The sequence below is a fragment of the Calonectris borealis genome, chromosome 1 (genome assembly GCF_964195595.1).
Source record: "Calonectris borealis chromosome 1, bCalBor7.hap1.2, whole genome shotgun sequence".
Classification (NCBI taxonomy): domain Eukaryota; kingdom Metazoa; phylum Chordata; class Aves; order Procellariiformes; family Procellariidae; genus Calonectris; species Calonectris borealis.
The window spans coordinates 79,492,736-79,520,138 of NC_134312.1; positions in this window are offsets into that span (position 1 = coordinate 79,492,736).

The window sequence follows — 27,403 nt, forward strand, 5'->3', positions numbered from 1 at the left end:
GATCTCTTTTCGCGAAGGGATACGTGCAGCCAGCGGGGTTGCATAAGCTTCGGTCCCTGGACAGAAACGCCATCGACAGAAATATCAAGGGATGCTTCACCTCACGCCTCTCTATCTATCTCCGGCAGACTCGGGGATAGGAAATAGAAATGGGAACAACGGGAATTCCCTGAGAGGAAGGACTACCTGAGCGGGATCTTGCTCTCTCCTCCTAACTGGACATAGCGGCTTCTTTATGGTACCCTGCCGTGTGACCCCATGGGACACCCCCCGCCACGTCCAACAGCTGGGTGAACACTTATGTATTGCGTTATTTTCTCTCTCCTCTGTTTTCATGTTTGCCACTGAAAGTGGAGCTTTTAGCACGTTTTCTTAAGACATGAACACGTGCTCCGCAGCAAAAAAAAAAAAAAAAAAGCCTACCAAGTCTAACCTCTTTGCTATCGCTGACACAATGGCGCTCTCCTTCACGCAGCAAAATAAACCTAGTGCACTGGAAGACAAACTACGTTTTATCTCACTTCATCTCCCCCCTTTTCTATACGAAGAGCTCACTAGAAAAGGTATCATTACACTCAACGGATATGGTTTCAACAAAATGGTAGTTCCAGTGGCTGATGAAAGAGGCAATAATTGCATCCCACATGCCTAGCCTAGAAGTAGCCCTGGGTCTCAGAGCAAATTTCTCTCCTATTGTTCAGAGAAAGTGAAGTATCCTCATCGCCTTACAGGCATGGTGATGGATCTGATGGGGTTTCTGTAAGGGCTTTTACTGTTCTTGCTGTCTACCCGGTTTTACTTCCAGCCTCAGCCCAACGGCATTCTTGTGATTTTTGCTCTGAATTCCCTTCTAAAACAGCCACAATCAATTTCGAAAAGAGATCTGCCTTCCAGACTATAACATGTGCCCAATCTTCTGTTCCCTTTAAAAATAAAACAGCAGTGAAAGCGAATAGCAATATCATTACTCTTACTTTGCAAAGCATTTTCTTTGAGCTTGCCTGCCTCTCTGTGAGGGATGCGTTGTACGAAGTCCTCCAGCTACTGAAGTAGATGGGGTGCCCCCGTCGTCACTTCATTTATGGATACACGGCCTCACCAAATTCACTCCTCAACTAAACCCCTGTCAATCTGAGCCTGGAGGACGACAGAGCCCATCGCTGCCGACGACAGCTACGACAAAGGCCGGCGCAGGTATGTAGCCCCGCAGAGGTTAGGGCACGGAAAACACCCCCTGTCTCCAGCAGGAAGGATTTGGGGCTACTCCCGGGCACGTGCGCCGGCCAGGGCAGGGGTGGACGCGGTCTCCCCGCTGCGGCAGGGCAGGGGGCAGCGCGGAGGGCGTTTCCCGCGCCCCCTCCGCGTCCGCGCATCCTCCGCGGGTCCCCTGCGGGACAGCGCCGTGCTCCGCCGGCCCCCGTGGCAGCACCTGCGGCTGTGGGGGCGGGCTGAGAGCCGTGCCAAAAATAAATAAATAAGCAAGCACGCACAGGGATGCAATCCGGCTGGCGCCCGCCGAGCAACCTGCCGGGGACCCTCCAGAAGGCAGTCCGCGGCTTTCGCCGGCAGCCCTGCCCTCGCTGCCCGCCGCTGGGGAAGGAGTGGGCTGGGGGAGCTCCCGGTGGGAGGCACCGACCCCGCTTGGGCAGCGCCGCTTCCCTTCTCATCCCCGAGGAGCCTGATTTAATGCCTCCCCCCGCGGTGTAACCTTAATTCTCGGCTCTGGCGTGCTCCCTCTTGCCGATTCCCTCCCTTCCCCCGCCGGCCACCTCCTCCCCGCCGCTACCCGGGCTGCTGACAGCGGGGCTGGGGCTGTCCCCGCCGCGCATCCTGCCCCGAGCAGCGCCCGCCGCGGCGGCGGGGCGGGCAGGAGGGGCGGCGGGGCGGGGAGGTTGCGCGGCCCCAGCAGGTCCCGGCGGCCGGGCGGGCAGGGCCGGGCAGCTCCCCGCTTGTCGCTGCGCCGCTGCCCTCTCGCTCCGGGACGGGACGGGGTGCTGCGCTGCGCCGCGCCGCGCTGCCGGCCGGCCTGCCCGTCCCTCCGGGGAATTGCCCCCGCTCTGCCGCCTTTGGGGGCTGCCCTTCGGCTGCACCCCTTTCCCCCGTATTGATTTCAAGGTGGGAAGCGAGAGTTTTTGGATTGCAACTCACCTTATGCATTCTTGATCATTTAAAAAAAAAAATCCCGCAGCTATGCAAAGACAGGATCTTTAAAGAGTTTGTAGCTCGACAGGTAAGGACTCGGCTGGGGCTCAGGAATGTGGAAATTCAACTCAAGTCAGCCTACTGCGACGAGCAATATTAATAAGGGCATACAGGTACGGGGGGAGAGGCAGAGGGAGAAGCTTGGCAACTAAAATAACAGAGTGATCTCGATCGCGGTGATCAAATACCGAGGAGCGAACAGCGGGCTTCCCGGGAGCCCCCGCTGCCAGCCGGCCTGCGGCCCCCCGAGCCGGTCCCTGCGGCGGAGCCCGCTCGGCTTCCCGGGCGCTTCAGCGCGGAGGTAGCCGGACCAGTTGTCAAGTTAATTTCAACACGTCTGTGTGATGGATAGAAACGCAAATTGTGTCTAGGCCTGCATAAAACAAATCCCTGAGTGCAGGTTCAGAGCAGGGATTCCCCTCCTCCCGCCCCCTTCGCCTTTTTAATACTTAAGCTCTGCTCTATTGTCCCAGCAGCAGCGGCTGAGTTAACTCTGTCAGGCTGCTTTTTTTTTTTTTTTTTTCCTGAGGGTACTGTACGCCAGAGATAATATTTAAGTTCGCTTAAGCAGTACAAAATAAAAGGATCCGTCATCACCCGTGACCGGCTCCCTCCAGGCTCGGCGCTGCTGGAGCGCCCGGCGCTGGGCGGCCCCGCAGCCGGGCATCGCCCCGCCGCGCTCCCCGGCACCGGGGAGAAACACGGGCGTGATTCTGGAGGCTGCCGCCGCTCGGACACCCGGGGGAGGGGGGAGAGAGAGAAGTAATCACCTCTTTTTTTCCTTTTTTTTTTTTTCCTTTGCAACATTTTGTTCACAACTCTGTAATAGCGTGACCCAAAAGCCAAGGAGATTTGTCGTGCACAAGGACTTACCCTAATTTGACATAGATGACTCCAAAGCATAGAAACACGTAGAAAATCCACTTCCGAAAGTTTCTGTGCATGATCTAGAGAATGGACTGAGCCATAAAAATTGCACAAAAAGTCGAACTGATCTTGTCGATTAAATCCCAGTCAAGAGCATTGCTGAAGCTACCCAGGAGCAAAGCCGGCCGAACAGTAAAAAATCAACACCGTGCAGATAAGCAGCTCTTCCCAGAGCCATGGTGACCGAAACGGGCTCCGATATTAAAGCTAAAGAGAGAGGCAAAAATAGAAAGAGCTGCTCAAAACGGTAAAACAAAAACCCAAGACAGTCAGTCTGAGGGAGAAAATGAGCAAGCACTGATCTTGATCAACTGCCTCATAGAGCCCTGAAGTTCAATGTGTTTTTACTTGTTCTGACTTCCCCAGGTAACACTACGTATCTTGCAATCTATGGCTCCAGGTAGGAGGATCTCTCTCTCTCTCCCTCTCTCTCTCTCTCCTGCTCTTCCCCCCACCCCGTATGTGTCAGGATCTAATACATATCTTATCTGTCTGTGTGCATGTGCGTGTGCGAGTTATGCGTGTGTTTGTGTTTCAGAAGGCATGTCCTTCAGCCGGAGTGTTGGGGAAAACACATGAAACGTATCCAATAAGGGAAATAAAGGACTCGTCCTCTCAAACCGAAGCATTTTTTTTCATTTCCTCTAGTATGGTAATGCGGCTGGATTTGCAATGTATGGACTTTGTAAAAGAGATTGTTAAAAGTTTTTTTTCTTCCCCCCCCCAATCAGAAAGAGGCAGGCGTTAACCCCCGTTTGCTTACAGCTCCGTCTCCTAAAAGGCGGTGTGTGTGTGTGTCCAGACTATTCCTCTTCGGCCATCCGACCCTGTTGAACATTTACAAAAGCCGGTCACTAAATTTCATTTCATTTTCTACCGTAAGAAAACATTCTTCCTCCTTTAAGAAACAGATATACTCGGCTTTTAGCACGAGTTTAGGATATTCAGTTCGCTGCTCCTAGGGAGATTAATCGGTGAGACAAAAACTCACTTTGTGTTCAGGCACTAACAGTCAAGCAAGGCTTCCTTTTCTTTCTGTCTGTTCTTTCTCTCTGTCTTTTATTTCTTTCTCTGTCTTTTCTTTCCTTTTTTCTCACTGATTTCTGAGCTGCTCAGTTTATTCCTGCATTCTATGGAATTATCTATTCCAGTCTACTACACAATGTGTCCCTGTCTGGAGGCATATATCTGCATGCATATGCACGCTTAAATAGGACTCAAATACAAGTTTGTGGGCTGTGGTAAGTTACATAGATATGGATAAACCCGTGCACCTATGCCCACTTATACACATACATTTATATACATGTAGTAACAGTAAACATAGATAGCTCTAGGCATCTCTCAAAGAGAATCGGCTAAACACACACCAGTAAAGGCTGAAAGGAAAGCAGGCAGTGACAAGCAAGCAAAAGAGGCTGAACACAGAACTTCATCGTGAAGTATCTATCCTGACGGCGAAAACAAAGGGTTTTTTAAAGCCCGGCCAGGCTGCCGTGGTTGAAGAGATGCAGTGTGAAATCGCAGGTCATTTTTAGACGACTCCCGCAGCCAACGCTGCCCGCACCTTGCCATCACCCACCCAGCTCCCGAAAACAGTGTCTCCTTGGGGCATCGCGCAGAGGTCCCAAGCCGGTCCCTGGGAAAGGGAAGCAGAAGCGAAGCGGGACAGAGAAGGGCCTTGCTGCGGGGTAGCTCCCGCCGAGTCTCCTGGGACGGACGGAGACGGCCGAGCCTGCCCACCCCACCGCCGCCCTCCGCTATCTCTCCCTGCTGATCGGTTTCGCTCTGCCTTTCCCCCCGCATTCCTCACGTTTTATTCTTTAATAATCAACGCTCCGGCTCTTGCAGGCAGCCGGCCCTCCTCCAGACCGCTTCTGCTACATTTTTCCTAATACTTAACTATGAACAATTTGTCCTTTTAAAATGCTGCGTTTTCCCTTCACGCTCTTTCCCTTGTATTTAAGTGTCCTTTATTCTCCCCCCCCCCCCCCCCCCGACCCAATACCACTTTTTTATTTGCATCCCGACTCTTTTTTAAAAGATTTTTAGGTCAGGCGAGGCCATGTTTCCCGTTTGCAAAACCATTTCTCCTAGAGCCTCGTAACGTTACCCAAAGCTGCCATCCAAACTCTTCGACCAACACCCAAAGGGCATTCAAGATGCAGCCGCCCCCCCTTCCCCGCTCTTTCCCCCCTCTTTTTTCCGCTTTTTGAAGCCTTTTGAAGGCGAAGTGTCCCACGAGAGCCTCGGGCGCCCGCGGGGCGCGGAGCGGGCGCTGCCCGCGGCCGGGGCGGCGGTGGGAGGCGCAGAGGACGCAAAGCCTTCCCTCCAGCCCGGGCGGGAGGAGGCGCGTCGGCCGAGCCGTGCCCGCGGGCGGCGGCAGGGCCGAGGCGGCGGCGGCAGCGGGCAGTCGCGGAGAGCCTCTGCCTCAGGCCCCGCCAACGCCGGGCCGGCGCCCAGCCGCAGAGAGCAGGGCCGGGGCGGCCCCGGCGTCGGGCGCGGCCGCGTCCCGCGGGGTAACACCGCCACCCAGGGGCGGCAGGCGGCGGCGCCGACGGGGGCGGCCGGGCCGGGGCGGGGCGAGGAGGGCCCGGACGGCTGGGCGAGGGGCGGCTGCCGGGACTCGTGGGGGCGGAGGGCGCGGGGAGGGGGCTCCCCATTCCCGCCGGGCTGTGACGGGCTCATAAGCCGCAGCTCCCGAGCCCCGGCCTCTGCCCTCCACCCCGGGCAGAGCAGGCCGGGCCCCGCCGCTGGCTTTAAGAGCGCAAAATCCGTGTGTTGCCCGTGGGCTGCCTTCCTTTCCTCTGCACCCCCCCCACCCGCGCACAAACCCGGGCGTGGGTCTGAAAACCAGCGTGGAGGGGCACGCTCCCTCTCGCTGTGAGGCTGTGCCGGTCTGTATACAGGAATTAGACTTTTGCAGGGCCAGGGAGATGAAGAAAGAGTGAGGGGCTCAGCAACACAACTATTAATTGCTGTGTTACTTCTCTAAAGATGGCATATGCAGGTGTGTTTGCTTTTTTTCTCACAAAACCCATGGAAGTAGGACTGCAGTTCAGATGACCTTCGTCTCCTCAATGACTGTGTACTAACCATCAGGCTGGCGCGTCCTACTTGCTTCCTTGAACTAGTAAGCCTTCTTCGTGTTTCCATGCAAACCCAAGAAGTTTCAGCAAAAGAAACTAAACTAGATTGTGTCTAAACTAGCTTGGAGATAGCATCATTTTCAGGGCAAAATCTTTTTGTATTTTTGACCCTTACTCCACCGTTCTCTTTAGCTAATCAGTTTGAAGATGCTGGACTGGGGATAAATGATAGATTTTCTTTCCTTCAAACATTGGTTTAACTATTGCTGAAAGCTTAGGCTGAGGATAAGAAGATTTAATGAAGCTTAATAATTGTGTGATTTAAAAAACCCCAAACCCATAGAATCTTAAAATAGGTAATTCTTATATTACTATTCAGAAATTCATACAGTTACTTCAACTTTATAGGCAAAATACGTAAAGCTTGTTAAACTACTTTAAACAAATACCACCACAGTAATGCTAAAAGACTTCCAGAAAGTAAGGTCATGTTCATAAATACAAAAGTATTGATAGATGTGCGTTGAAACCATTTGTTGAAAGCTCTTCTAGTGCACAATCATTATTTCTTACTCATCCAAAATAATTGGCGTAGCAGGTGATACAGTCAATTGAAAATTCGTTTTTCCACCAATTGACCTTCTGCTGACAAAGCTTAAGGTTCAGTCCTCTAAACTCGCAGAAGGAAAGGTCATCTATACCACACTGCTGCCTGATCCCCATACCTCCCCATAACCTTCTGATAAAATGGTTCCTATGATAAAATATTTCAAAGGCCCGTTGGACTTCAGCTTTCACAATCCATTGCAAATGCATTTATCTCCACTCCTTCAACTGGAAAGGCTTTTCCTGCACCAAGTGACCTTCAGAAGTTACCAGTCAGGCTGTGAATTTGTCCGACAGCTTAGTCAACAGGAGGTAACTACTGGGTGTGCAGTTACTCAAGGGTAACTTGGGTAACTTGGGTGTCAGTCTCTTAAAAAAAGGAGATGACAGGAACGAGATTCACTGGCTGAGGCATGGGTTTCATTTTATTCCAGACTGCACATCACCCGTCCTGTGCCACAAGGGACATATTGCTGCTGGTCTGACCTGGGCTACCACGGCTTGCAGGGCCTTACAGACAGGGGACTCTGTCCCAGCAGGAGGAGCAACCCTCACTGTATGAGGAGAGCTTCACAGCCCGCTGTAAAGCTCCGTCAATGGAAGTATGAGCAGTGCCAAAGGGCAAAGGAATTTTAAATTCTCGGTCACAGCTCACATCATCTTCCCTAGAGCTTATTTCCAAGCATAGTGTTCAAAATCAGAACAAATCCCGTGAAATTTCTGGGGAATGCAGACAACAGGGATAATTCCTCTGTGACAGGCTGCTTTACGTGCCTTTCTCTTCTTTCTGTACTGCTCAGATCAACCACAGGTAACTAGTAGGCTTGTCACAGGTCCCAAAGGCTTAACTACAGGGGGAATCCAGCTGCATTTATCCCAGCCAGCCACTGTCTGGCACTGTTGCTCCACACAATTGTAGATGAAGGCCCCATCCAACACTAAGAAAATAAAAGCGCAATAATGTTCCTCAGAGAAAATATGCAGAGCATATGTGGTTGAGGAAGAAAGAGAGGAAAAGAATTAAAAGAAGAAAAATGAAAATAAGAAGCATTACAGAGAGAGGTATCTTATACCTGAGCAGGATCTTACGCACAATTTACACGTGTTCTTAACAAATGTGTATGTTAAGTATATGCACTTACTACTAGTCTTTAATATTTTGTATTTATGTTACTGGGCCTTTGCTTAAATGAGTCTCTCTCATGTACCCAGCTGCTTCCTAGGTGTAAGATGGCCATTCTTTTTGAGAGACTACCAAACCCACTGTCTGCCTCTAGAGCTTTTCTTAAGACTCGGGATGTCCTTCAGTGAGCTTCCAATGCAGAGCCCTGTTCTCAGTCATCTGGTCTTTGAGCTTTGATTCAGCAGAAGGGTATGAAACTCATCTGATGGGAGCGGGCAAATTACACGCTGTTTATCCTTTCGGGGCATACGTCTGTCAAGATGTCCAGCACAGCGCCCATTAATGGTAATAGAAAGTTTGCACCAAGGTCCAGGTTTGAATCTGGTCTTAGATAGTAACTGAGCTTTCCCTTGCTACTCTTAGTTGTTCTCTCACTTGGTATTATGCAAAATAGCATTTGTCTGCACCTTAGGTTGCCACTAGCTTTCGTTTATCTTCCTTCTCTATTTTCCATTCCTTATTTCTCTCCCTCTTCTTCTTTTCTCTCTTTTACATCTCATTACCTGGAATATGTTCTACTTCTCCGGGTATCTGCTTCCTGTAATTCCTAAGCCTGCTAACATTTTGTCAGTTTAGCAGACACCAAATTAGATTAATGAGTAACATAGGAGTCCATTCTCAGTTGCTTCATGTATTTCACATTTTCAGGCTAATCCTGGTTTGAAAATGTTTGTTTACTTTTTTTTCATCAAAGCTGAGAGGCATTGTTCAAACCACAGAAATGAATAATTACATACATTACTCCTGGCTGGGGTACCAGCATGAAATGGCATTAACAGACTTTCTCACTAACTCCTCCCTTACTAAGTGGATATTTACTGGCTTTGTTGCACTGCACTTAATACAATTTTAGATCATTTTTTCTGTTCTTCATGAAACGGCTTCTTACTCCATTGTCTATGTTAGTCTGAAAAATTCGCTGCAGAAGAAGTTTTAGCAGTTAAAATGGAACGTGAATCAGCAATATCATATAGCCGCAAAAAAAAGTTAAATACTCTGAATAAACTAGCATGTTGTATGTACGTGCTGTATGGGAGCTAATTCTTTTACTCTTTGCAGCAGTAGGAAGCCTAGACTGATGGATGAACTGTGTCTCCTGGGAAGCATACTTCAAGTAGGATATAGATAAACTGGAGGTGACCCAGAGGTGAAAAACAGAAAGATGTGTAGAAGATGTGATCCATGAAGAAAAGTTGAATCAGCTGTGTGTGTTTATTTTAAAGAAACATGGACTGAGCAAAGAGAAGGTAATAGTCTTCAAATGTGCAAAAACATGTTGAAAAGATGGCAAGGTAAGGAATTGTTGTACACAGACACAGGGGATAAATGGATTTGAGCAGACAAAATTAGTTTAAGAACTAGGGAAAATCCCAAGATTTAAGATCAGGTTAAGTAAACATCTACAGAAATGTAGTAGTACAGGATCCTACAGGATCTACCTCAGGCTACAAGCATAAAGGTCCCTTTTAGACACGATGCCTGTGATTTTGTGACTCTGCTTTCAAGCACTGTTCTGTGAAAATTCTATTCTCCTTCATAAAGCATGGCGAGATAAAAAATAAACCTTCCCAACTTACTCTGAAAGAGTTTCAGAAAGCATCTAGCTTGACCAAAGGAGATGTAGTTTGTATCCAGGAGTTCAGAGGAACACCCAAAGCAGTTGTGTCTAGGGTGTATTTCATGAGGTGACCCATTTCATCCTAATCTTGCAGTAGCAAGTGCTCTCACTGGTTCTCACAGAGAAAATGTCTAATAAAAGGAGTCTCTGCACATTTCTAATTAGGTCAGCAATTCAGAGACTAAAGGTTTGAAACTTTCAGTTTTGAAACTCCGTGAACAACTTTCATCCCCTACTTCAGGTAACGTACTGGAGAGAAACAACCTCATTGAACCCAAGTCTGCTGTTTGCCTAAGGTAGCCATACTAAGGCAGCCCAAATGAATGCAGACCAAATACTGAGTTCAGCAAGGTTTACACTGGAATCATAATAAAATAAATTTAGTCCAGTAATCTAATCTGTAATCAGTACAATCTTCTACTGTCGTTTTTATGTTACTTAAAGAGGAATCCCTTCGCTTCCTTTTTTCTAGGAGCCATTGCAGGTCTCTAGGTCAACAACTACCTATAAAGCAACAAATGAAAATCAGGACTCAGAAGTAATTTTTTGTGACTTACATGCTCCAGTCATGTCTTCTAATCATATTCTCAGACATGTCTAGGTGGACACACATCTTTTTAGTTATCTGTGTTTTCAAATGATGAGTACAAAAGATACTATGGTGGGTTTAGATTACACTTACCCCTTAAAATCATCTTTTCAAAAGCTAGGTGACTGAATAGCTTTATGTGATAGATTTTTTTGCCTGCCTATGGTGTGCTGGAATTTTTATAATATTAAAAGGCAAGCTACTCATTGTTAAGCAGTCTATAGGACAGGCTTTTTTCCTAACTGATCTTCTGTTTTAACTTTACGCCATCTGATGCAAAATTATTTTTGGCTTCTATGAGTTGCAAACCCATAAGCATTGATAATCAGCCTGTGAAGACTAAAGCCATACCTACTCTATGTATTTGGTCTGATGTTTTGTCCCAGTGAAACTGCATGACTGTGGATTTCAAATATGACGTAGAAATTATTGTTTGCATCACAGGAACAAACCTTGAAATCTCTCTAAGGCGAGCAGTATTTTTGTCTTGGTTCAGATACAATGAGCCACACAGAGTGTTTGTCACTAGGGCAGCACCCCAGTGTCGGTAAGGCCAGAGGGGCCACAGTGCAAAATTATGGGATGAGATTGTAGATATGGAGCACGGCACTCTTCTACCAATGCTAAGGGGAGATTGCTTCGTTGCAGAAATATGAGAGAAACATTCTTACCCTTTAATTACCAAACAGAAAACTCTACCAGGCCCTACTATAGCCTTTCTGCCACTGCAGCTGTACCCTCATTCGATGTTAGCTTCATCCCTATTCTGTGTAGCTAGATTGTGAATCTGGAGTTGCAAGTCCTTTTGATTCCTTCTTCAGGTGACCCTCTGCAGAGGTACTTTTCATTGTAAGAAGCTGAGCCACCTTGGTAAGAATCGTTAAAGGTATACAGAAAGAAAAAAGAAATGGGAGAAATATAGGGGGAAAAAAGCATTAGTGATAAATAAAATGGTACAATGGTGCTCTCCTCCAATTGAGTCAGAGGTCAACATTTGGAGCTCTAAGGTCTAGTGAGGTTTCCACTTACCCTGCCTCAACTCCATCCATCCATGCCCCTGCCTCATTGCTAGACAGTGAGAGAGAATTTACTCATTTCTAATTTGAGCGGTGTGGAGATTACTCACTTCCCATTGGCTTGACCACAACGTGGATGAGCTTACCTCTTTTTTCATTTATCAATATATGACTGGTGATACAGCTTAATCATGTGAATCTTCTTTAGCAGTTCATCTTATTGCTTTCAAAGGTATTACTCATAATCTCTCAGATAAACCGTTAACTGCATTTCTGTCATCAGAAGAAACACATGCCTCTGTGGGATTGCCACCAGACCAGTAGATCATCACTGCATTTAAGCATACAAAAATCTTATAATTTCACTAATTGCAAATACAAAGATCTTGTAATTTCACTAATTGCAAATAACCATATCAAAGCCCGCCTTTTTTTTTTTTTCTTTCTTTCTGATTTATAAACTACATTTCCCAGAAATCTCAGGTCTAGAGTCAAAGTGCACATCCGTCTCTTGCTGTAACAGCTCCAGCTATCTGGTACGGTCTCCTGTTAGGGAAACATCCTGAAAGGCCAACAGTAAGTGCAGAAAACTATATAATAGTATCTTTTTTTCCTCTCATATCAAGAAAATATTAAACAGATTTCAGCAACCACTAAGAAACTTTATAACAGCAGCCATATGTTTGGGTCATATTTTATATCTTGTAATTGAGCTTTTAAACATTCTTTTTTTTCCTAAGAATAACTCATTAAAGGACTCGATAACCATCTCTGCATAAAAGTACAGGACTTTATAGGCTTTACTCATATTGAAATTATTAATTTATTTTATTGTATACTGCTTACTATTTTGGGATAAGTCTGTATGAATGGGTGCCCTCCTGTTTGGAATAAAAGTATCATCTCTCAATTTTGTGTATGTTGTTTTTAAAAATTACTCTGATGATCCATTTTTTTATACACTTGACAGTACATCATTGCCAGATTTCAAAAGCTAATCTCATGCCTTTCAATGCTTGATGTTTTTAAATAACAGACGAGATGAGAACCTCTGGATTTTTTTTTCCATACATGTGAGTTGCCAAGAAAAACTCCTAAATGTGATTTTTTTTCCCCTCCTCCCAGAAACTGTGGCCTTCTAAAAAAAGAAAACACATCTAAAATTGCTATTTTTAAAATTACCCTGATTTTTAAAATAAATCTAATAATGGGAGTGGGGGGAGGGAAAGTCCAGGCATTAGTTTTGAAAGCACAGGATTGATGATACTAATGTTGCCAACCTAAACATGAGGACATTACTTTGTTTAGCTTCCTGTCCCTTCCACCCAGCCTCCATCAAGGACCATCTACTGCTCTTACCTAGGAGGGACTGCATTTCATTTAAAGCTACAGTAATGACAGTGCTGAGATATATGTCCATTCATTAGCCTACTTCGTAAGAGTTTGATCTATTTTTAGTGTCTTAAATCTAAAAAAACTGTCCCATTAAAGAGGTTTTCAGGAAAAGATGATGCCTAGTGAGTAGTTTTATAAGGCTGTGTCCAACTAAGTTTACCCTTCATTCACCCTCCATCCATTTTCCACAACATTTGTCTCTTTTACACTGATATTTTAATCATTGCCTCTGTGTATCAGGTTTTGACTAACCTAGCTATGTTGTCGCACTGCAGTTCTATGATATAATTGCATTGGATATATTAACCTAGTTACACAGAAATGGCCAGATTTTGGAAATAATCTAGAAAGGTTTGCCACTCTTCCCTGTACGGTTTTCAACGATTCATCAAATAATGTTGTTTGTGTCATGTCCTCCCTCAGGTCACTGAATTATAATGATTACTTATCTACAAATCTTTCCTACATTTTCTTTCTATTACAATAAGCCTCTCTTTCATCAGGATTATCAGCAAAAGCTGCAGGATATTTTATCTGGCTGCAATTCAGCTTCATGTGGGGGTGCTCACATGCACCCTGCGGTATTTTGTGCAGTTATAAGCAATTTATGAGATGTTTAAAAGTGCATACTTTAGTTTTCAGATTTAACTCTTTCCTTGAATCCAGTGTCTGGTTAATCTCAATACAAGATTTCTGTAGAGACCAGGATCTAAATCTTAAGTGGTGTTGACTGCCTCTTCCATCACCTTCGTTGGAGCTGAAGGTTCTCAGCATTTTTTTTGATGCAGCCCTAACATACCTTACATGCATTATAAAAGATGTTAAAAAAATTATTTCCGAACTAAGCACAGGCTTAGTGGGCATGGGCCTAAAAGGGCAGTAGCTTCTCCATTAGGCTTTCCTGGCATGACACCTGCACTCCTGCACTATCTGAAATCATCATGTGGCTGCCATAGTCTTTGTCTTTCCCCCCCGCCCCCCGCCCCACCAATGTGCTCCCTGAAAGCTGCAAAGTGTGAGGACAGGTTACCTAAGGAAGCATGCAAAACAAATCTTGTAAGATACTGGGCTGGCAGATGCTGGGCTCCATGGATACCATCCATGATGGCAAAACATGTAAAGCATGGAGCAGAAATCAGTTATTTAAAGTCTTCGATTCTCTGTGGCTTCTAGAATCAATTTATCTTTCTGCTTTTTTAAAAGAAGGGAGGAAATAAGTATAGGTGCCACTGTGCTTGTACCTGTGCACCCCTACCTGTGCCTCCAGAAAAGTGAAGAATTGGGGCATCTTTGGAGAAAGTATAAACAGCTCCTGTAGGATGGACAGGTTTCACATCAGGGCATAAACGAAATTCTTTCAGTCCTATTTGGGTGCAGACAATGCCTTTTTTCTACATGTTCCTACATGGGTTAGCAAATTGGAGACTAACTTTGTGACCTTTACATGATACTACTATATAAACATTAACAATGAATGCTACTTGTGCTAGTAGGAAACGGTGGGGCAGGATCATCTGTCAATGGAGATTTTTTATATGAAAAAGAGTAGCAGTAAAGTAGCTATGTTCACTCATAGGGTCCTAAACAAAGACAATGCATCAATATAAATGAAACATAATTCGCACCAGGAAATGTCTTGATATGGTCTCTCTATATATGACAATGCATGTAAGCCAATCATAATTTTTCCTATTTGTAATGGCTGTCTATTGTCTGGTCTAGCTAGAGAACAAACACAGTCAAGAATCTAGGAATCCTGACTGCTAGATTTTCTCTTGTTTCCTCCATTAATCTACTAGACATCCTCCTCCTCCCCAAGCTGGCACTGCAACACAGAATTGCTGATTACCAACCTTAAATGATTAGTCCCCAACATCCTTCCAAATCCAGAGTAGAGCCCTGAAATCTAGTACCACTCTGTGGGACGATCCTCACCACTTCACATTTTGTCTGCAGGGTCTCTGGGTGCAGGAGAGTTTTACGCTGAGTAAATTATTCCCTCTGAAGTGATACAAAGCTTTATTCACAGAATCATAATGGCCTTGTTTGTGTGCATGCCGGAGCTAATACGGTCTTTTGCCTTTTGCTCTTCGATTGGTATAACAGGGATCGTTCATACAACAGTTGATTGTTACGCTATTGTCTACTGAGTCTCCATGAGCCGTACACTGAGAAGGTATTTATTGCTTTTACTAAACACAGTCTCTTGGCTAAATCTCCTTATTCAATTTTTTCCCTCTCTTTTTTCTTCTTTTAGAAAGTCATAACTTGGTTAGATTCTAAAAGCAGTGTCCTATTCTGTCCACAGACAATGTCTCTCACAATCAATGGAGCATAATGGTAAGGGGGTAAACCCTACAGCTGATGGCTGTAGGTGTCCATTTACTTTTGGCAATTAAAAAAAAAAGACATGCAATTTTCTAGAAATTTCTTTGTAACTTTCCCATTGTTGTATGGTACTTTTCCTTTGTAATGTGGAAACCAAATCTTAATTGTCTGTCATTCCTTAGAATTGCATTTTGTCAGCTCTTGTAGAGACAGCCCTATTAATAAATCTTACTTTTTGATGTCATAATACAGAACAATCTGTTTTCTATATGTAGCATAAGTATACGCTTTGGAAGAACTCGATACAGGACAATAAGTATTCAAAGGCCTTTAAGGGTGGCTATTATACCTACTTACACATTGACAAAAAAAGACTGTAAGAGAACAGAAAATGTAAGCTAGTAATTTCCAGAGAAATTGGGAAAAAACAGTGATATAAGAGAAAAATGGTGTGCAGAAAAGAGTTCAGCTGACAGTGAAAAGAGAAGACGTGTTGATCGGAATAGGAGTGAAGGAAAGAAAGATTTTGGAACCAAACAAAAGAGAAGAACTGGAGAAGTCATCTGTAGATGCTAGTGACTGCATCAGTTGTTGCTCCTTATAGGGAATATTGCTTCTGGTGTTCTCACCTAAGACGCCTTCCTTTCTTTATCTGTTTGACTACTGATACGGGTGAAACAGGGAAAAATTACCATTTCCTCCCAGGGACAGAAACAAGTAAGGAGATCAGGCTTATCTTGTTGAAGAACCCGTATGTATCTTGTGAGATATACTGACATTCCCTGAATCACTCTGGACTTGTTCAGGGAATTTTGTGGAAGTACAAGGCCTCTGCTTTCAGTGGCCATTTCTACTCCCTTCATAAACACTGGATACTAAAATAATGATTTACCTATCTTTCCTAAGAGCACTGAAGTTTCCAGAGACAGTGAAACAGGCTTCCTAGAGAGGTGGTCGATGCCCCATGGCTATCCGTGTTTAAGAGGCATTTGGACAATGCCCTTAATAATACACTTTAACTTTTGGTCAGCTCTGAAGTGGTCAGGCAGTTGGACTAGATGATCGTTGTAAGTCCCTTCCAACTGAAATATTCTTTTCCTCTCCCCTCCCCTCCCCTCCCCTCTCCTCCCCTCCCCTCCCCTCCCCTCCCCTTCCCTTCCCTTCCCTTCCCTTCCCTTCCCTTCCCTTCCCTTTTTTCTTTTCTTTTTTCTTTTCTTTTCTTTTTTTTTTCTTTTTTCTTTTCTTTTCTTTTCTTTTCTTTTCTTTTCTTTTCTTTTCTTTTCTTTTCTTTTCTTTTCTTTTCTTTTCTTTTCTTTTCTTTTCTTTTCTTTTCTTTTCTTTTCTCTTTTCTTTTCTTTTTTCTTTTCTTTTCCTTTTCTTTTCTTTTCTTTTCTTTTCTTTTCTTTTCTTTTCTTTTCTTTTCTTTTCTTTTTTCTTTTCCTTTTCTTTTCTTTTCTTTTCTTTTCTTTTCTTTTCTTTTCTTTTCTTTTCTTTTCTTTTCTTTTCTTTTCTTTTCTTTTCTTTTCTTTTCTTTTCTTTTCTTTTCTTTTCTTTTCTTTTCTTTTCTTTTCTTTTCTTTTCTTTTCTTCTTTCTTTTCTTTTCTATTTCTATTTCTGTTTCTGTTTCTATGCTATTTCCCAGTATGCAAGCAGTCTGTATGAAAAAATACTTTATTTTTCCCGTTACGTAGGGAAAATGGAAGAGTCAGATTCAATTCAACCAACATAATGGTGATACTGGTATGTAGATATATCTAAGAGAAAACAATTCAGGATGATAAAGGCATACGATTGATGCAGAAACAATTTTCACACAGTGTGTTTGTTGCACTAAGCACAAAATATTTTTTAAAAAATATACTAAACAAGTTTCCTTGGACCTTAAATTATACAGAGTATCCCTCATTTACTCAGGGCTCAACTCCAAATCACTGCTTTAAGAGTAAACCATTATTCAGAGGTAAGATAATGAGAATGGATACACAGCATCAAAACTCCAGTTTATGCACCATTCTGCATTTTGGTGCTGTTTTTTTCTTTTTTTCATTTAAGCATGATTCATTGAATAAAAACACACACACAGAGAATTCTCATGGCATAAGACAAATCTCCAGCTATGTAAACCTCAAGTACTTATTTAAAGGAGCTCACTTGTGTTTCTTTTGATAGGTCTACAACTTTCCATTTCTCTTCCTCCAATTGTTATTGTTTTACCACTCACTATGTCCTGCATCTGGGTTTACAAGATGCTACTGACCACACAAACCAAATTTAATATCCTCTATTTGGATTCCTACCAAACCACAAGACCATATATTCTATTATTTTTTTGCTAATTTTTTCTGTCTCTCATTTTTTCTTTTATGTAATTCTCAATCTCATAAGAACAAGCCCAACTCTTTCTGTAGTGCTGCACTAATGTAACTGAAACTCGGATTTACCCCTTAGAAATTGAAACTCAGTTTCTTCTGTTGATACCAATAATACTTTTTCCATAGACTTCCTCATTCTCCCACTATTGTTTTATGTTACAGCAGAATATTATTCTAATTCAATCATTTTTCAACCAATCTAATACAGCCCCAAAGTGGATTAGCCAGCAGGCACTGGTAGACTGCACATCCATCAGTTGACAGCTACAAAATCACTGGATAATTAAATCCAGAGAGAGATCCAGAAAGGGAAGGAACAATTCATTTGTCTCCTACTTCTCCATCTGTTGCTGTTCACTCCATACAATTGAAGATCAGCTCCTTGGCCTTTCTTCTTCCAGCCACTCAAAGCTGGAAGTGGCTTCCACCCCTGGGGCAGGAGAAACAATGCTTTGAGAAACTGAATAAGGGAGAAGAGGAGATGCCTGATCCCTCCACCCCCTTTTGTCCCTAGGCAGGAAGTTTCTTCAGAAGTCCCACCAATACTACAGTATCTACAAAGGGATTTGCACCGTGATGGCTATATTGATGTAACTACAGCACAGCATGCAACCCTATGGCTTGCAAGTCCTGAGTGTGGGCATTCTGTAAACCATCTGTAAACTGTCCCAAAAGCAGGACAATATATGATACCTTACTGTTACAGTGAAGTAAATAGAATGTCGTAATTCCATTACTAAGTGCTGATGGTTTTCTCCTTTGTGTGCATTTTTATGATGGACTTTTTCTTCTTCTTCACATTTCATCATGTTTTGACAAAAAAAGGGGGTGAATCAGATTTCTTTGTGAGCTTAATTTCTTTCTCTCTCCTCTCCTTTCCTATGTCAAGTAAATGTCACCAGAAGATGCAAGCGTGCAGCTTCTCTAGTCATGATTTCTTTTAATCATGTTCCTTTTCTAAGCATTTTTTCTTAGATTGCAGAAGTTATCTTCAGAGCAAAGAATGAGCTTGAACTTGGATGTTTTGTTCATAACAGGATGTCTTCCTTCAAGCTGGCTGAAAAACACTATGCCAATACTAATGCTAATACTGATTAGTATGAGCATTACTATTTCTATTCTTTGAGAATGCTGTTTACTATTTGTAAATAGTAAATTTATATTTACTATAAATATTTTCTATATAATTAATTGCATTCTAGAATCATGGAATCATAGAATAGTTTGGGTTGGAAGGGACATTTAAAGGTCATCTAGTCCAACCCCCACCCTGTGGGCAGGGACATCTTCAACTAGATCAGGTTGCTCAGAGCCCCGTCCAACCTGACCTTGAATGTTTCCAGGGATGGGGCATCTACCACCTCTCTGGGCAACCTCTGCCAGTGTTTCACCACGCTCATTGTAAAAAATTTCTTCCTTGTATCTAGTCTGAATCTACCCTCTTTTAGTTTAAAACCATTCCCCCTTGCCCTGTCGCAACAGGCCCTGCTAAAAAGTTTGCCGCCGTCTTTCTTATAAGCCCCCTTTAAGACCCGCAATAAGGTCTCCCCAAAGCCTTCTCTTCTCCAGGCTGAATAACCCCAACTCTCTCAGCCTTCTTCGTTATGATGTTCATCTAACTGAATGTGACTGGTTATAAAATGTGTAGACTTTTTCCCTGCTCTACCGGTATCCCCCATGCTGTCTTTTCCTTCTGACATTGTCAGAACTGCCACACTGTAAATGCAGCTCAGTCACCAGCCCCATCAGTGAGTTAAAAAAAAAAAACTTCAATGAAAGCAAGAGGTCCGTTTCTCCTTTTGGATATCCGCCAGCAGCTTAGCTGGTGGGGGAAAGGTGGTTAGGGTTTGGGTTTTCCTTTTCCTGCTTTAAGGAGTGGCTGTTGAGGGAGGCTTGAGGAAGCTACTTTGGTAGAAAGAAGCTAAAAGTTTTTGTTAGTTGCTGTGCGTGCATGAGACAGACGCTGTAGCGCATTTTTGTCAGTCTGAAATAAAATAGCTTTTTTAATGGCGTGGACCCCTCCCTGCTGCCCAGAGGGTGCCTCGAACAATTGGAGTGGAGCGGGAATTCCGGGGGAGAGGAAGATGAAAGAGCCACGAGGCCTCCAAAGGACTCTGGCTGCCCATGCTACAGACCTCTAGCTCTTGTCCTAATGTTTTAAAATAATCCTCTGGCATTTAAAATAAAATTTTCTTCTCCTTGGATCACGAATAAAGTAACGTTATTCCTTAACTCGTCAGACCCAGCTCATTTGACAGAGGCATAAAACAACTCCCTTCCTCCAACTCCAAAAAGGCGTTTTGTAGGATATGGCTTTATTTCTTTAACTGATTGAAGGGACTCGTGATTAAGCGGTTCCCAAAAAAGGCCAATCCAGACATCTTGACTTCATAACTCACTGTACCTTGAAGCCAGAAGCACCGAAGTGATTGACAGCTTGTGAGAACAGGCACCGGCCACCTCCCTGCCGCCTCACACAAGATGGCTCCACGGATGGCCCAGGGCCGGATGGCGGCAGGCCACGCCACTGCGGCGACCTGCCAGGACTCCACCGCTCCCTGCCCCGAACCTCGCTATTTTCAGGGACTGAAGCTCAGCTCTGCATTCAAATATATTAGTCTGAAGGGTCAGGAGAAGGTATTTCGTAACGAATTATAGTTCTACTGGAATAAGTCATACTAAAGACACAATGACAGTTCTGCATCTGGAAACTATAGGAGTATAACCGTCAGCTTTAAATAAGGGATTGCTAATTGAAGTGTCTAAGTGCGATTACAGCTGCAAAAATTTTTTGAGATGTAAATGGTGCTCACTGCTGGTGTTATCTTGTGGTACTTCTGACAGCATCATTTATTAAATGATACAGTGCAGCGTTTATGTACGGAAGTTGAGCTTCTCCGCGTTACGGTCTGCCACCGCTAGATTTGGGGGCTTTGGCACCCAAACCGAGACACTGAATGCCATCTTGGTGTCCAAGCACCCACAAAGCAAGTGGGAACAGGGCACCTAAATCAAGCGCCACGACACTGTGTCATGAACGCAGCACCTTCCCGGAGGAGACAGCCCCCTGAAGGCAGGGGCGGGCACCCCGGACAGAGGCCAGCTCAGCTTTACAAATGGTGGAATTAAGGGTCTTCCTCCTGCCTCTCACTCCCGAGCTCGCTCGTCCCAATGCGAAACAGTCTCCGATCTCCCCACTTCTTCACGGCATACGCTGCGGTACATCTCTTTGTACACGTCGCTGCAAAAGGAAGGGGACGACGAGCACTCGATCCCGACGGAGGACACCCTTCTCTCTTGCAGGACAGCGAGCTGTGCCAGCTGACCATCGCAGTGCTGCAATGAACGGCGTTCCTCGGTTTACGCGAGGCACAAATTCATCCGTACCCCTTTTTACTTCCACGAAATCCCACACCATTACCCTACCTTAAAATAGTATTTCAGTGCATGAACACAGCGTCAGCAATGCTGTACATCAGATAATCTTTGCTTTTTCAAAGTTAACAGAATAAAACCTTGATTACCTGCATAATTAATCCCCGTTCACAGGAATTTGCATGCCTGAATAATTAAAGAATTAGGGCCTAAAAATGAAAAGCGAGCAAAGCCTGCATTTTTGTACTTGAAAAGCTTCAGCGGCAGTCATGATAGTTCACAGCACATAAATAATTCAAACTGAGCTTCCTCGCTTTTTTTTTTCCTTGCAGAAATCCTCTTAGTGCTTCCTAATTAAATGAAAATATTTTATAAGCCATCATTTTGTGACATCACAAGAATATTTTAAACTCTGGATTAGACAAGCTGGATTTACATTTTTGGTATTTGCGATCTGATATTTGGAGCCATTTAATGGAACTACAAACCACCACAAAGTGGTAATAAATCGCGCACGTACTTTTAAAATGAATGAAAACATCTATATTGTGCTCGTCAGCTGAGTTTAACTCAACTTTTAATTTTACTCGGCAACTCAGCACTTTCGCCTTAAAACGCTCAGGGTGTAAATAAAAGAAATTTGACACAATCCTGACAAAAATTCTACAAACAGCAGGTGGGGGGGGGGGGCGGAATATATATTGTGGGATGCCAAATCAGCTTTGAAAGACGGTTTTTCTTCCCTACAAAATTATTAGATTTTCCATTTTTAATTGTAACCTTTTCCCTCTGCTTGCCCGGTGCTCCGAGGGGTGGTCCCGGCGCGGAGCACGGGGCAGGACTCCCGGGACAGGGGTCTCGCCATCCCGGGAGGCGACCCCGCCGGCGGGGCGGGGCCGGGCGGGGCGGCGTGCTCCCCCGCCGGCAGCAGAGGGCGCCCTCCGCTCGCCGCAGGCAGCACCGGCCTCTCAGTCAGCGCGCGGAGAACGTTCTGGAAGGCGCTGTTTACGTCTTCCGCCCAGCGGCCCGTTACCCTCCTGAGGGGCCGAGCCGCTGCGGGCGGGCAGGGGGCGGCGTGGCCCTGCCGACCGGCACGGCCTGGGCGCGCCACCCCGTCCCCAGCGGATTCTGACTGTGCAGCGGCTGCGGAGAGCCCGCGCGGCGCCAGGCGGGGGGGGGGCACCCACCCGTGTCCATCCGTTACCGCGATACCACCCCCCTCCCCGGGGCGCTGCCGCCGCTGCGTGTCGAGGCGCGGAGTTTCAGCGGCCGTGACGGGCGGGCCAGACGCGCTCCTGGGGAGGCTCGGGGCGGCGGGGGAGGCACGACAAGGTTGCGTGTCGTTGCAGTTTCCCGGTTAAGGGTGCGCGAGCGGCACGGCGGGCGGGGGAGGCTCGCTCGCTCCCCCCTTGGCTCGAAGCTCGAGTGGCTCCCCACCCCCGGTCCGCCTTTGGAGGCGGAAAAGAAACGCTGCGCCCCTCCGCGCCGCTCCTCTCGCCCTCGTCCCCGCTCCGAGACTGCCTGCCCCGCCTGCCGCCATGCAGCTGCGAAGCGCTGGCGCAGCCGGCTCGGCTCGGCCCGGCCCCGGTGGCACCCTTCCCGTCGCCTTCCTCCATTTTCTCTCTCCGCCCTTCGCCGCTCCGGGCTTTCCTCGCTGTGCCCGGCCCCCCCGCGCTGTGCGTGCCGGGGAGCGCAGCCTCCCGGAGGCAGATGTCCCCGGCCCCCCCTTCCCCCCGCTGCACGCACGCCCTGGCAGGACGCGGCCGCCCCCAGCCCGCCCTTTTCCTGCGGGCCGGGGAGGGGGAGTGCGGGCTGTCACGGCCCCGGGGTGCCGCGGGAGGGCGACGGGGCCCGCCAGGTGCCGGCCAGCGGGATCCCGGGCTTGCGAGGCGGAGGCTAGCTGCCCCGCTGCTCCCTCCGCCATAGGAGGGGGGAGGACCCGATGGCAGCACGCAGACATCTTTATTTTCGGCCCTAGCCCCTCCGCCAGGCTGGGTGACAGGCTTATTTTCTTGGAGGGCCCTGCCTGGAAATAAAGACTCGAAAGGGTTGCCATTCTTGTCCTTAAGTATTATTATTTGTTTACTTTTCGGTCCTCAGAAACGGTAGCGCTCTCGCTGAACGGGCGCCGTGCGGAGGAGCGCAGGGCTGTGATTGCCTGCCTGTCTGTCTGTCTGTGGGAACCCAACGGCGGTGTCGCCATCCGAAGGACGGTCGTATCCCGCTTCTCTCCTCCGTCTCCCATCGCAAGCCTTTGCGGGAACCCCGCAGGCAGGACCGGCCTCCCCGGGCGCGCCCGGCGCAGTGCTGGGCTGCGCTCCGCTCCGCAGCCGGGCGGGGAGTGTGAGCGGCAGCGCGGAGAGATCACCTCGCTCCCTGAGCAGTTATTCGGCTTCTTCGCAGTCCCCAAGTTAATGCTTTTATTCCTGTTTGATGTAATCCTACCCTCCACTGTCCTTTCTTAATGCGCAGGAACCGGGGCCTTCGTGGTGACTGTTTAAAATGGCGAGGGTGTCTGCGTGCTGCTTGTGTGGAGCGACCGAACGTTCCTGCTTCTGGTCTCCTTTCGTTTTGTACTGCCTTATTTCTTAAAAAATTACCAAAATGCGAACATCCAGAGTGCCCCGGTCCGCCCTTTGCCTCCCGAGTAATTGAACACGTAATACCCAGCGGCCCCGAAGTGTATTTTTAAAACACGGTTACTGAAATCATACCAAATCTTTAAAAATTATCACACCGATTATTTAAAAATATATGCATTGCTCCGGTGTCACAATTTTTTAATGAGAGTTTATCGCTACACCTCCTGAACTCTGCATTTTTTACTGTTTGTGCAGAGGAAGGTCAGTCCTGGGATTTAAAACTTTCCCCGGGTTAGATTGTGGATTTTAATTCTGGCAGCCGACCCCGCGGTCATTAGTCATGAGCAGAGGTAATAACCGGGGAATGTACCATTATAAAATAATCCGGAGGTATTATGTAGAGAATGGTACGGTCATATTTTATCACTGTGGTTTATCATACTGCTCAGATTCACCGAGCGATCGTTCTGTTTAATCCATTTTACTAAGCACTGTACAAACCAGACATAAAGACAATGCCTGGCTAGAAAAGCTGCTTCTGTTACTGACTTTGCATTACCTCGGGTCTAATTTGTTCCCGCTGTATTTAAAGATACAGTTTTTTAATAAAATAAATGTCCAGCAGAATATCTCAATCTGGGGCATGCCCCTTATTTAACACTGCACTGGTTTAGGACGTTGTGCAAGGCCTAGCGCGGAGAGACGGGATCTTTTCTGCCTTGTGCAGAAAAGGTAACAGGCGTTGCAGGGAAAAAAGGTTCGTTCCCTCCGTGGTGGGAGCGTCGCGGAGGAAAATCCGAGCGACAGCCCAATCGTTAGGAACACGTAGTGCTGTGGTGCTGACCGCCCGCCCTAAGCTGTTTTTATTTGGGGGTGGTGGTGGTGGGTTGTTTTTTTTTTTTTCTTTGCTTTACTGAGATCTCAACAATGTTTTGAGTTTAGGTCTGCGGTAACTCTTTTAACTATTTCTGTTGCTAATTTAACGATCAGGGAACGAAGCGTGCGGGCCCGATCCTGCAGCCCTGCCTAGCCCCACCGGAGAGTCCCAGCTGCTGCCCGTGTCACCCTGTTCGTGCCGTGGTTTCCTCGGTTCCCTCGTGGGCTTAATCTGTTCCGCTGCATCTGAAGTCTGCAAGCTAGGCGCAGAGCCATGTTTCAGACACATCACGGTTAAGTTTTAGGGGACTGAGGCGTTATTTTATGCCTCCGTCTCGGAGCAAAAATCCGATCGGTTGCAAAGGCCGGACCCGGACGAAAAGAAATCGTGGGTGTCGGGGGGGCATCACCCGGTTCTGGTCCCCCCGGCAGTTTTGCTACGGGGTTATTACTTGGCGGCCCTTGTTCCGTAAATACTCTCTCCGCGGGTCGGTGCCGGTGCTATGGGGATTGACGGGCGAGTTTAGCACTGCCGATATTCTTGTTGGGACGACGGTAGGAATGGACTGACTGTGTTTCCAGAGGGAATGAACAAGTTTGAGATCGTGCTCTGAAGTGCGGCTATCACTGTGCTGACATCCCCTAAAACCATTTTTCGTTTACGATAGCCTTTTTTTTTTTTGGCTTTAACTTTCGCACACTGTTTCTGCAGTGCTCACATCTGTTTATGTCATCTTTGGAGCGTGGTACAGTGAATTGGGGATTGAAATGAAGTCGTAGGGCTTCTTGTTTGTTAATGTAGGTGCTTAAAGTTAGGCTATTTAAATCCATAGTTAGGCCTTTATGCTAAGGCCAACACCTTCCAGGGAGATCAACAGGAATAGTGAGTGCTTAGCAAGTGGGAAAATACTTTTATTTGTATTAAAAATGGAACTAGGAGCTTAAGTGTAGTGTTCGTCTTCCAATATGTGGGACTAACTCTGTGTTTTTCTATTTGAGAGCCCTCTCGCTTTCTTCTTATAGTGTATATTATACCCACGGTAAGTGGAGAGCGACTGGAAATTGCAATGCAGTTTCAAATAAATAATAACTTTCATGGAGCATTGGTGATTGAATAACATGGGTCATTAAAACAATTAATGGGTCGTTAATAAAATAATTTATTTGAAACGTGAATGAAAGCAGAATATTTCGGGGTACTTGATAATTCAGTTTAAGCCTCTTTCACTCCGCCGTCGAAAGAACATTTGCAAAGCCCCCGGCTTGTTTCTGCTGCGTGGGAACACTCGCTCACTGAGAAACTAGCGAGCGCGCCGGCTGGGAGCCCACTAACACGTCTGTCAGTCGGTCTTGCTGTCCGGAGGTCCTCCTCCGGCTCCCTGCAAAATGGGGCGGCAACCGCTGACAGCGGGCAGCTGCCACGCGGGTCCCCTCTCCTCTCCCCACGGCCGCGCAAGGCAGGGATGCTGGCGGGGATGGTGGGGAGAGGCGCCGGTGAGCTCTCGGAGCGCATCCGTGCCGCTCGGGCAGGGAAACGGGCAGCGCTCCCTCTCCGGTTCCACAGCCCTTCCCGGGGAAGGTACCGGCGGTTCCGAGCCCTACCGCTAACGCATCCGCGCGGGAGAATGGGCTAACAGGTATTCGGCGTCCGCCTCTTCTCTTCTCCGCTCTGAAGGGAGAAAGGAGAATAAACCTGGCTTCTGCACAGGGAACACCCAGCAGTAATTCTCTTAGGGCCTCATTCTGTTCCCGAGTAAGTCAATAGAAGTTTTGTCTTTCACTTCATTGAAGAAGTATAGTCAGGCCCTCCTCATCGCCTCCAATTTTTTTTTTTTCTTCTGGAAATTCTTATTAGTGGTAGTAAACATGGACACAAAGTGGGCAATAATAATAATAAAAAAAAAAACCCTAACAGTAAAAGCCCGAATTAAAAAAAAAAAAAAAAAACAAACAAAAACCTATAAGCAAAAATACTGAATTCTTGTTTTTTGAAGTCTATGTTGTGACAAGAATTCATTCAAAAATGAATTATTTCTGATTAGGGAAAATGAAAAGCTGTCATAGTCCTGTTATGTAAAATGCTTACTTCTTAAACTGTTAAGGTCAATATTTTTAATGTTCCGTAGGTCTGTAACAGCGTGTTACTGAGATCTTTAACATCTACGGTTTCAGCCAATATTTTAACTACAAAAATAACAATTAGGTAATCGGGATTTTTAGAAACGTGTCGTGTGTTGCCTTCTAAGCACGGGGACATTTGTTCCTCCCCCCCCCCCCGCCATTTTTTTGTCGCCGACTATCATTTCTTCAGCATCAACAGGCTTCCCTGGAAAGTACTGACAGTTTTCGGGAATGGTCTGTTACTTCCCAGTCATTTCCAGATAAACTCCGATGTGGTCTCATAATTAGTTCCTGTATTTATATGTTTATGATTTAAAACTAATTGCGGCAAAGCAGCCCTTGATAGTTGAACGTTTATAATCTATAATGTTGATTAGCTTCCCAACAGGGAGCTGTTGTCTTTATTTATTCCGACCCCCACCCCCACCCCCCCCCCCGCCCCCATTTTACTACCGCTTCCAAATAATCCCGCATCCTTCCAGCAGAAAAGCCGGGGGAGCTTCTTCCAAAATGTTATTTAACGCCGAATAACGACGCGTTTGAGCATCCGCAAAGTACTGATTTCCAGTGTCTGTCCTTAATCTGTTACCTCAAATAACATCCCACGTTGTCTTCAGGGCAGGCGTTTGCTCTCCCGGCTCTTCCTGTGTCCTATTAATAGGACAAATCCGCCTGCACATGACCCTTCCTACATATATTCGGCGACAGTTTGCTTTGACTTATGGCTGGCTGCAAAATTTTAATTAAAAAAACCCCTCTCTTTTCCCTTCTAAAGCGCTTCGATGGGGAGCTTGGGGTGGAAGAGTCGCATGCGTGTATGTCTACAAACCAGGTTAGGTGCGGAGCCTCCGCCGCACCCGGACAACAGAAATCTGCTGGCTTTTATTAAATAAATTGTGCTTAGATTTGTTTTGTGTTTTTTTTTTTCTCCCAAGGAAATGTGTTTTGGTTGGTATACAAAACGCAGAGCGGCCGTCAGGGACTTCCCGCTTATTTCCCCAAACTTTCTCAAGCGTTGTCAGGGCGGGAGGTGAAAGCACTTATTTAAAAAGTCTCCTTTTAAAGGAAAAAAAAAACCCAAACCTCCTTTTTTTTAAAAGCCTCCTTAAAAAAAAAAAACCCTC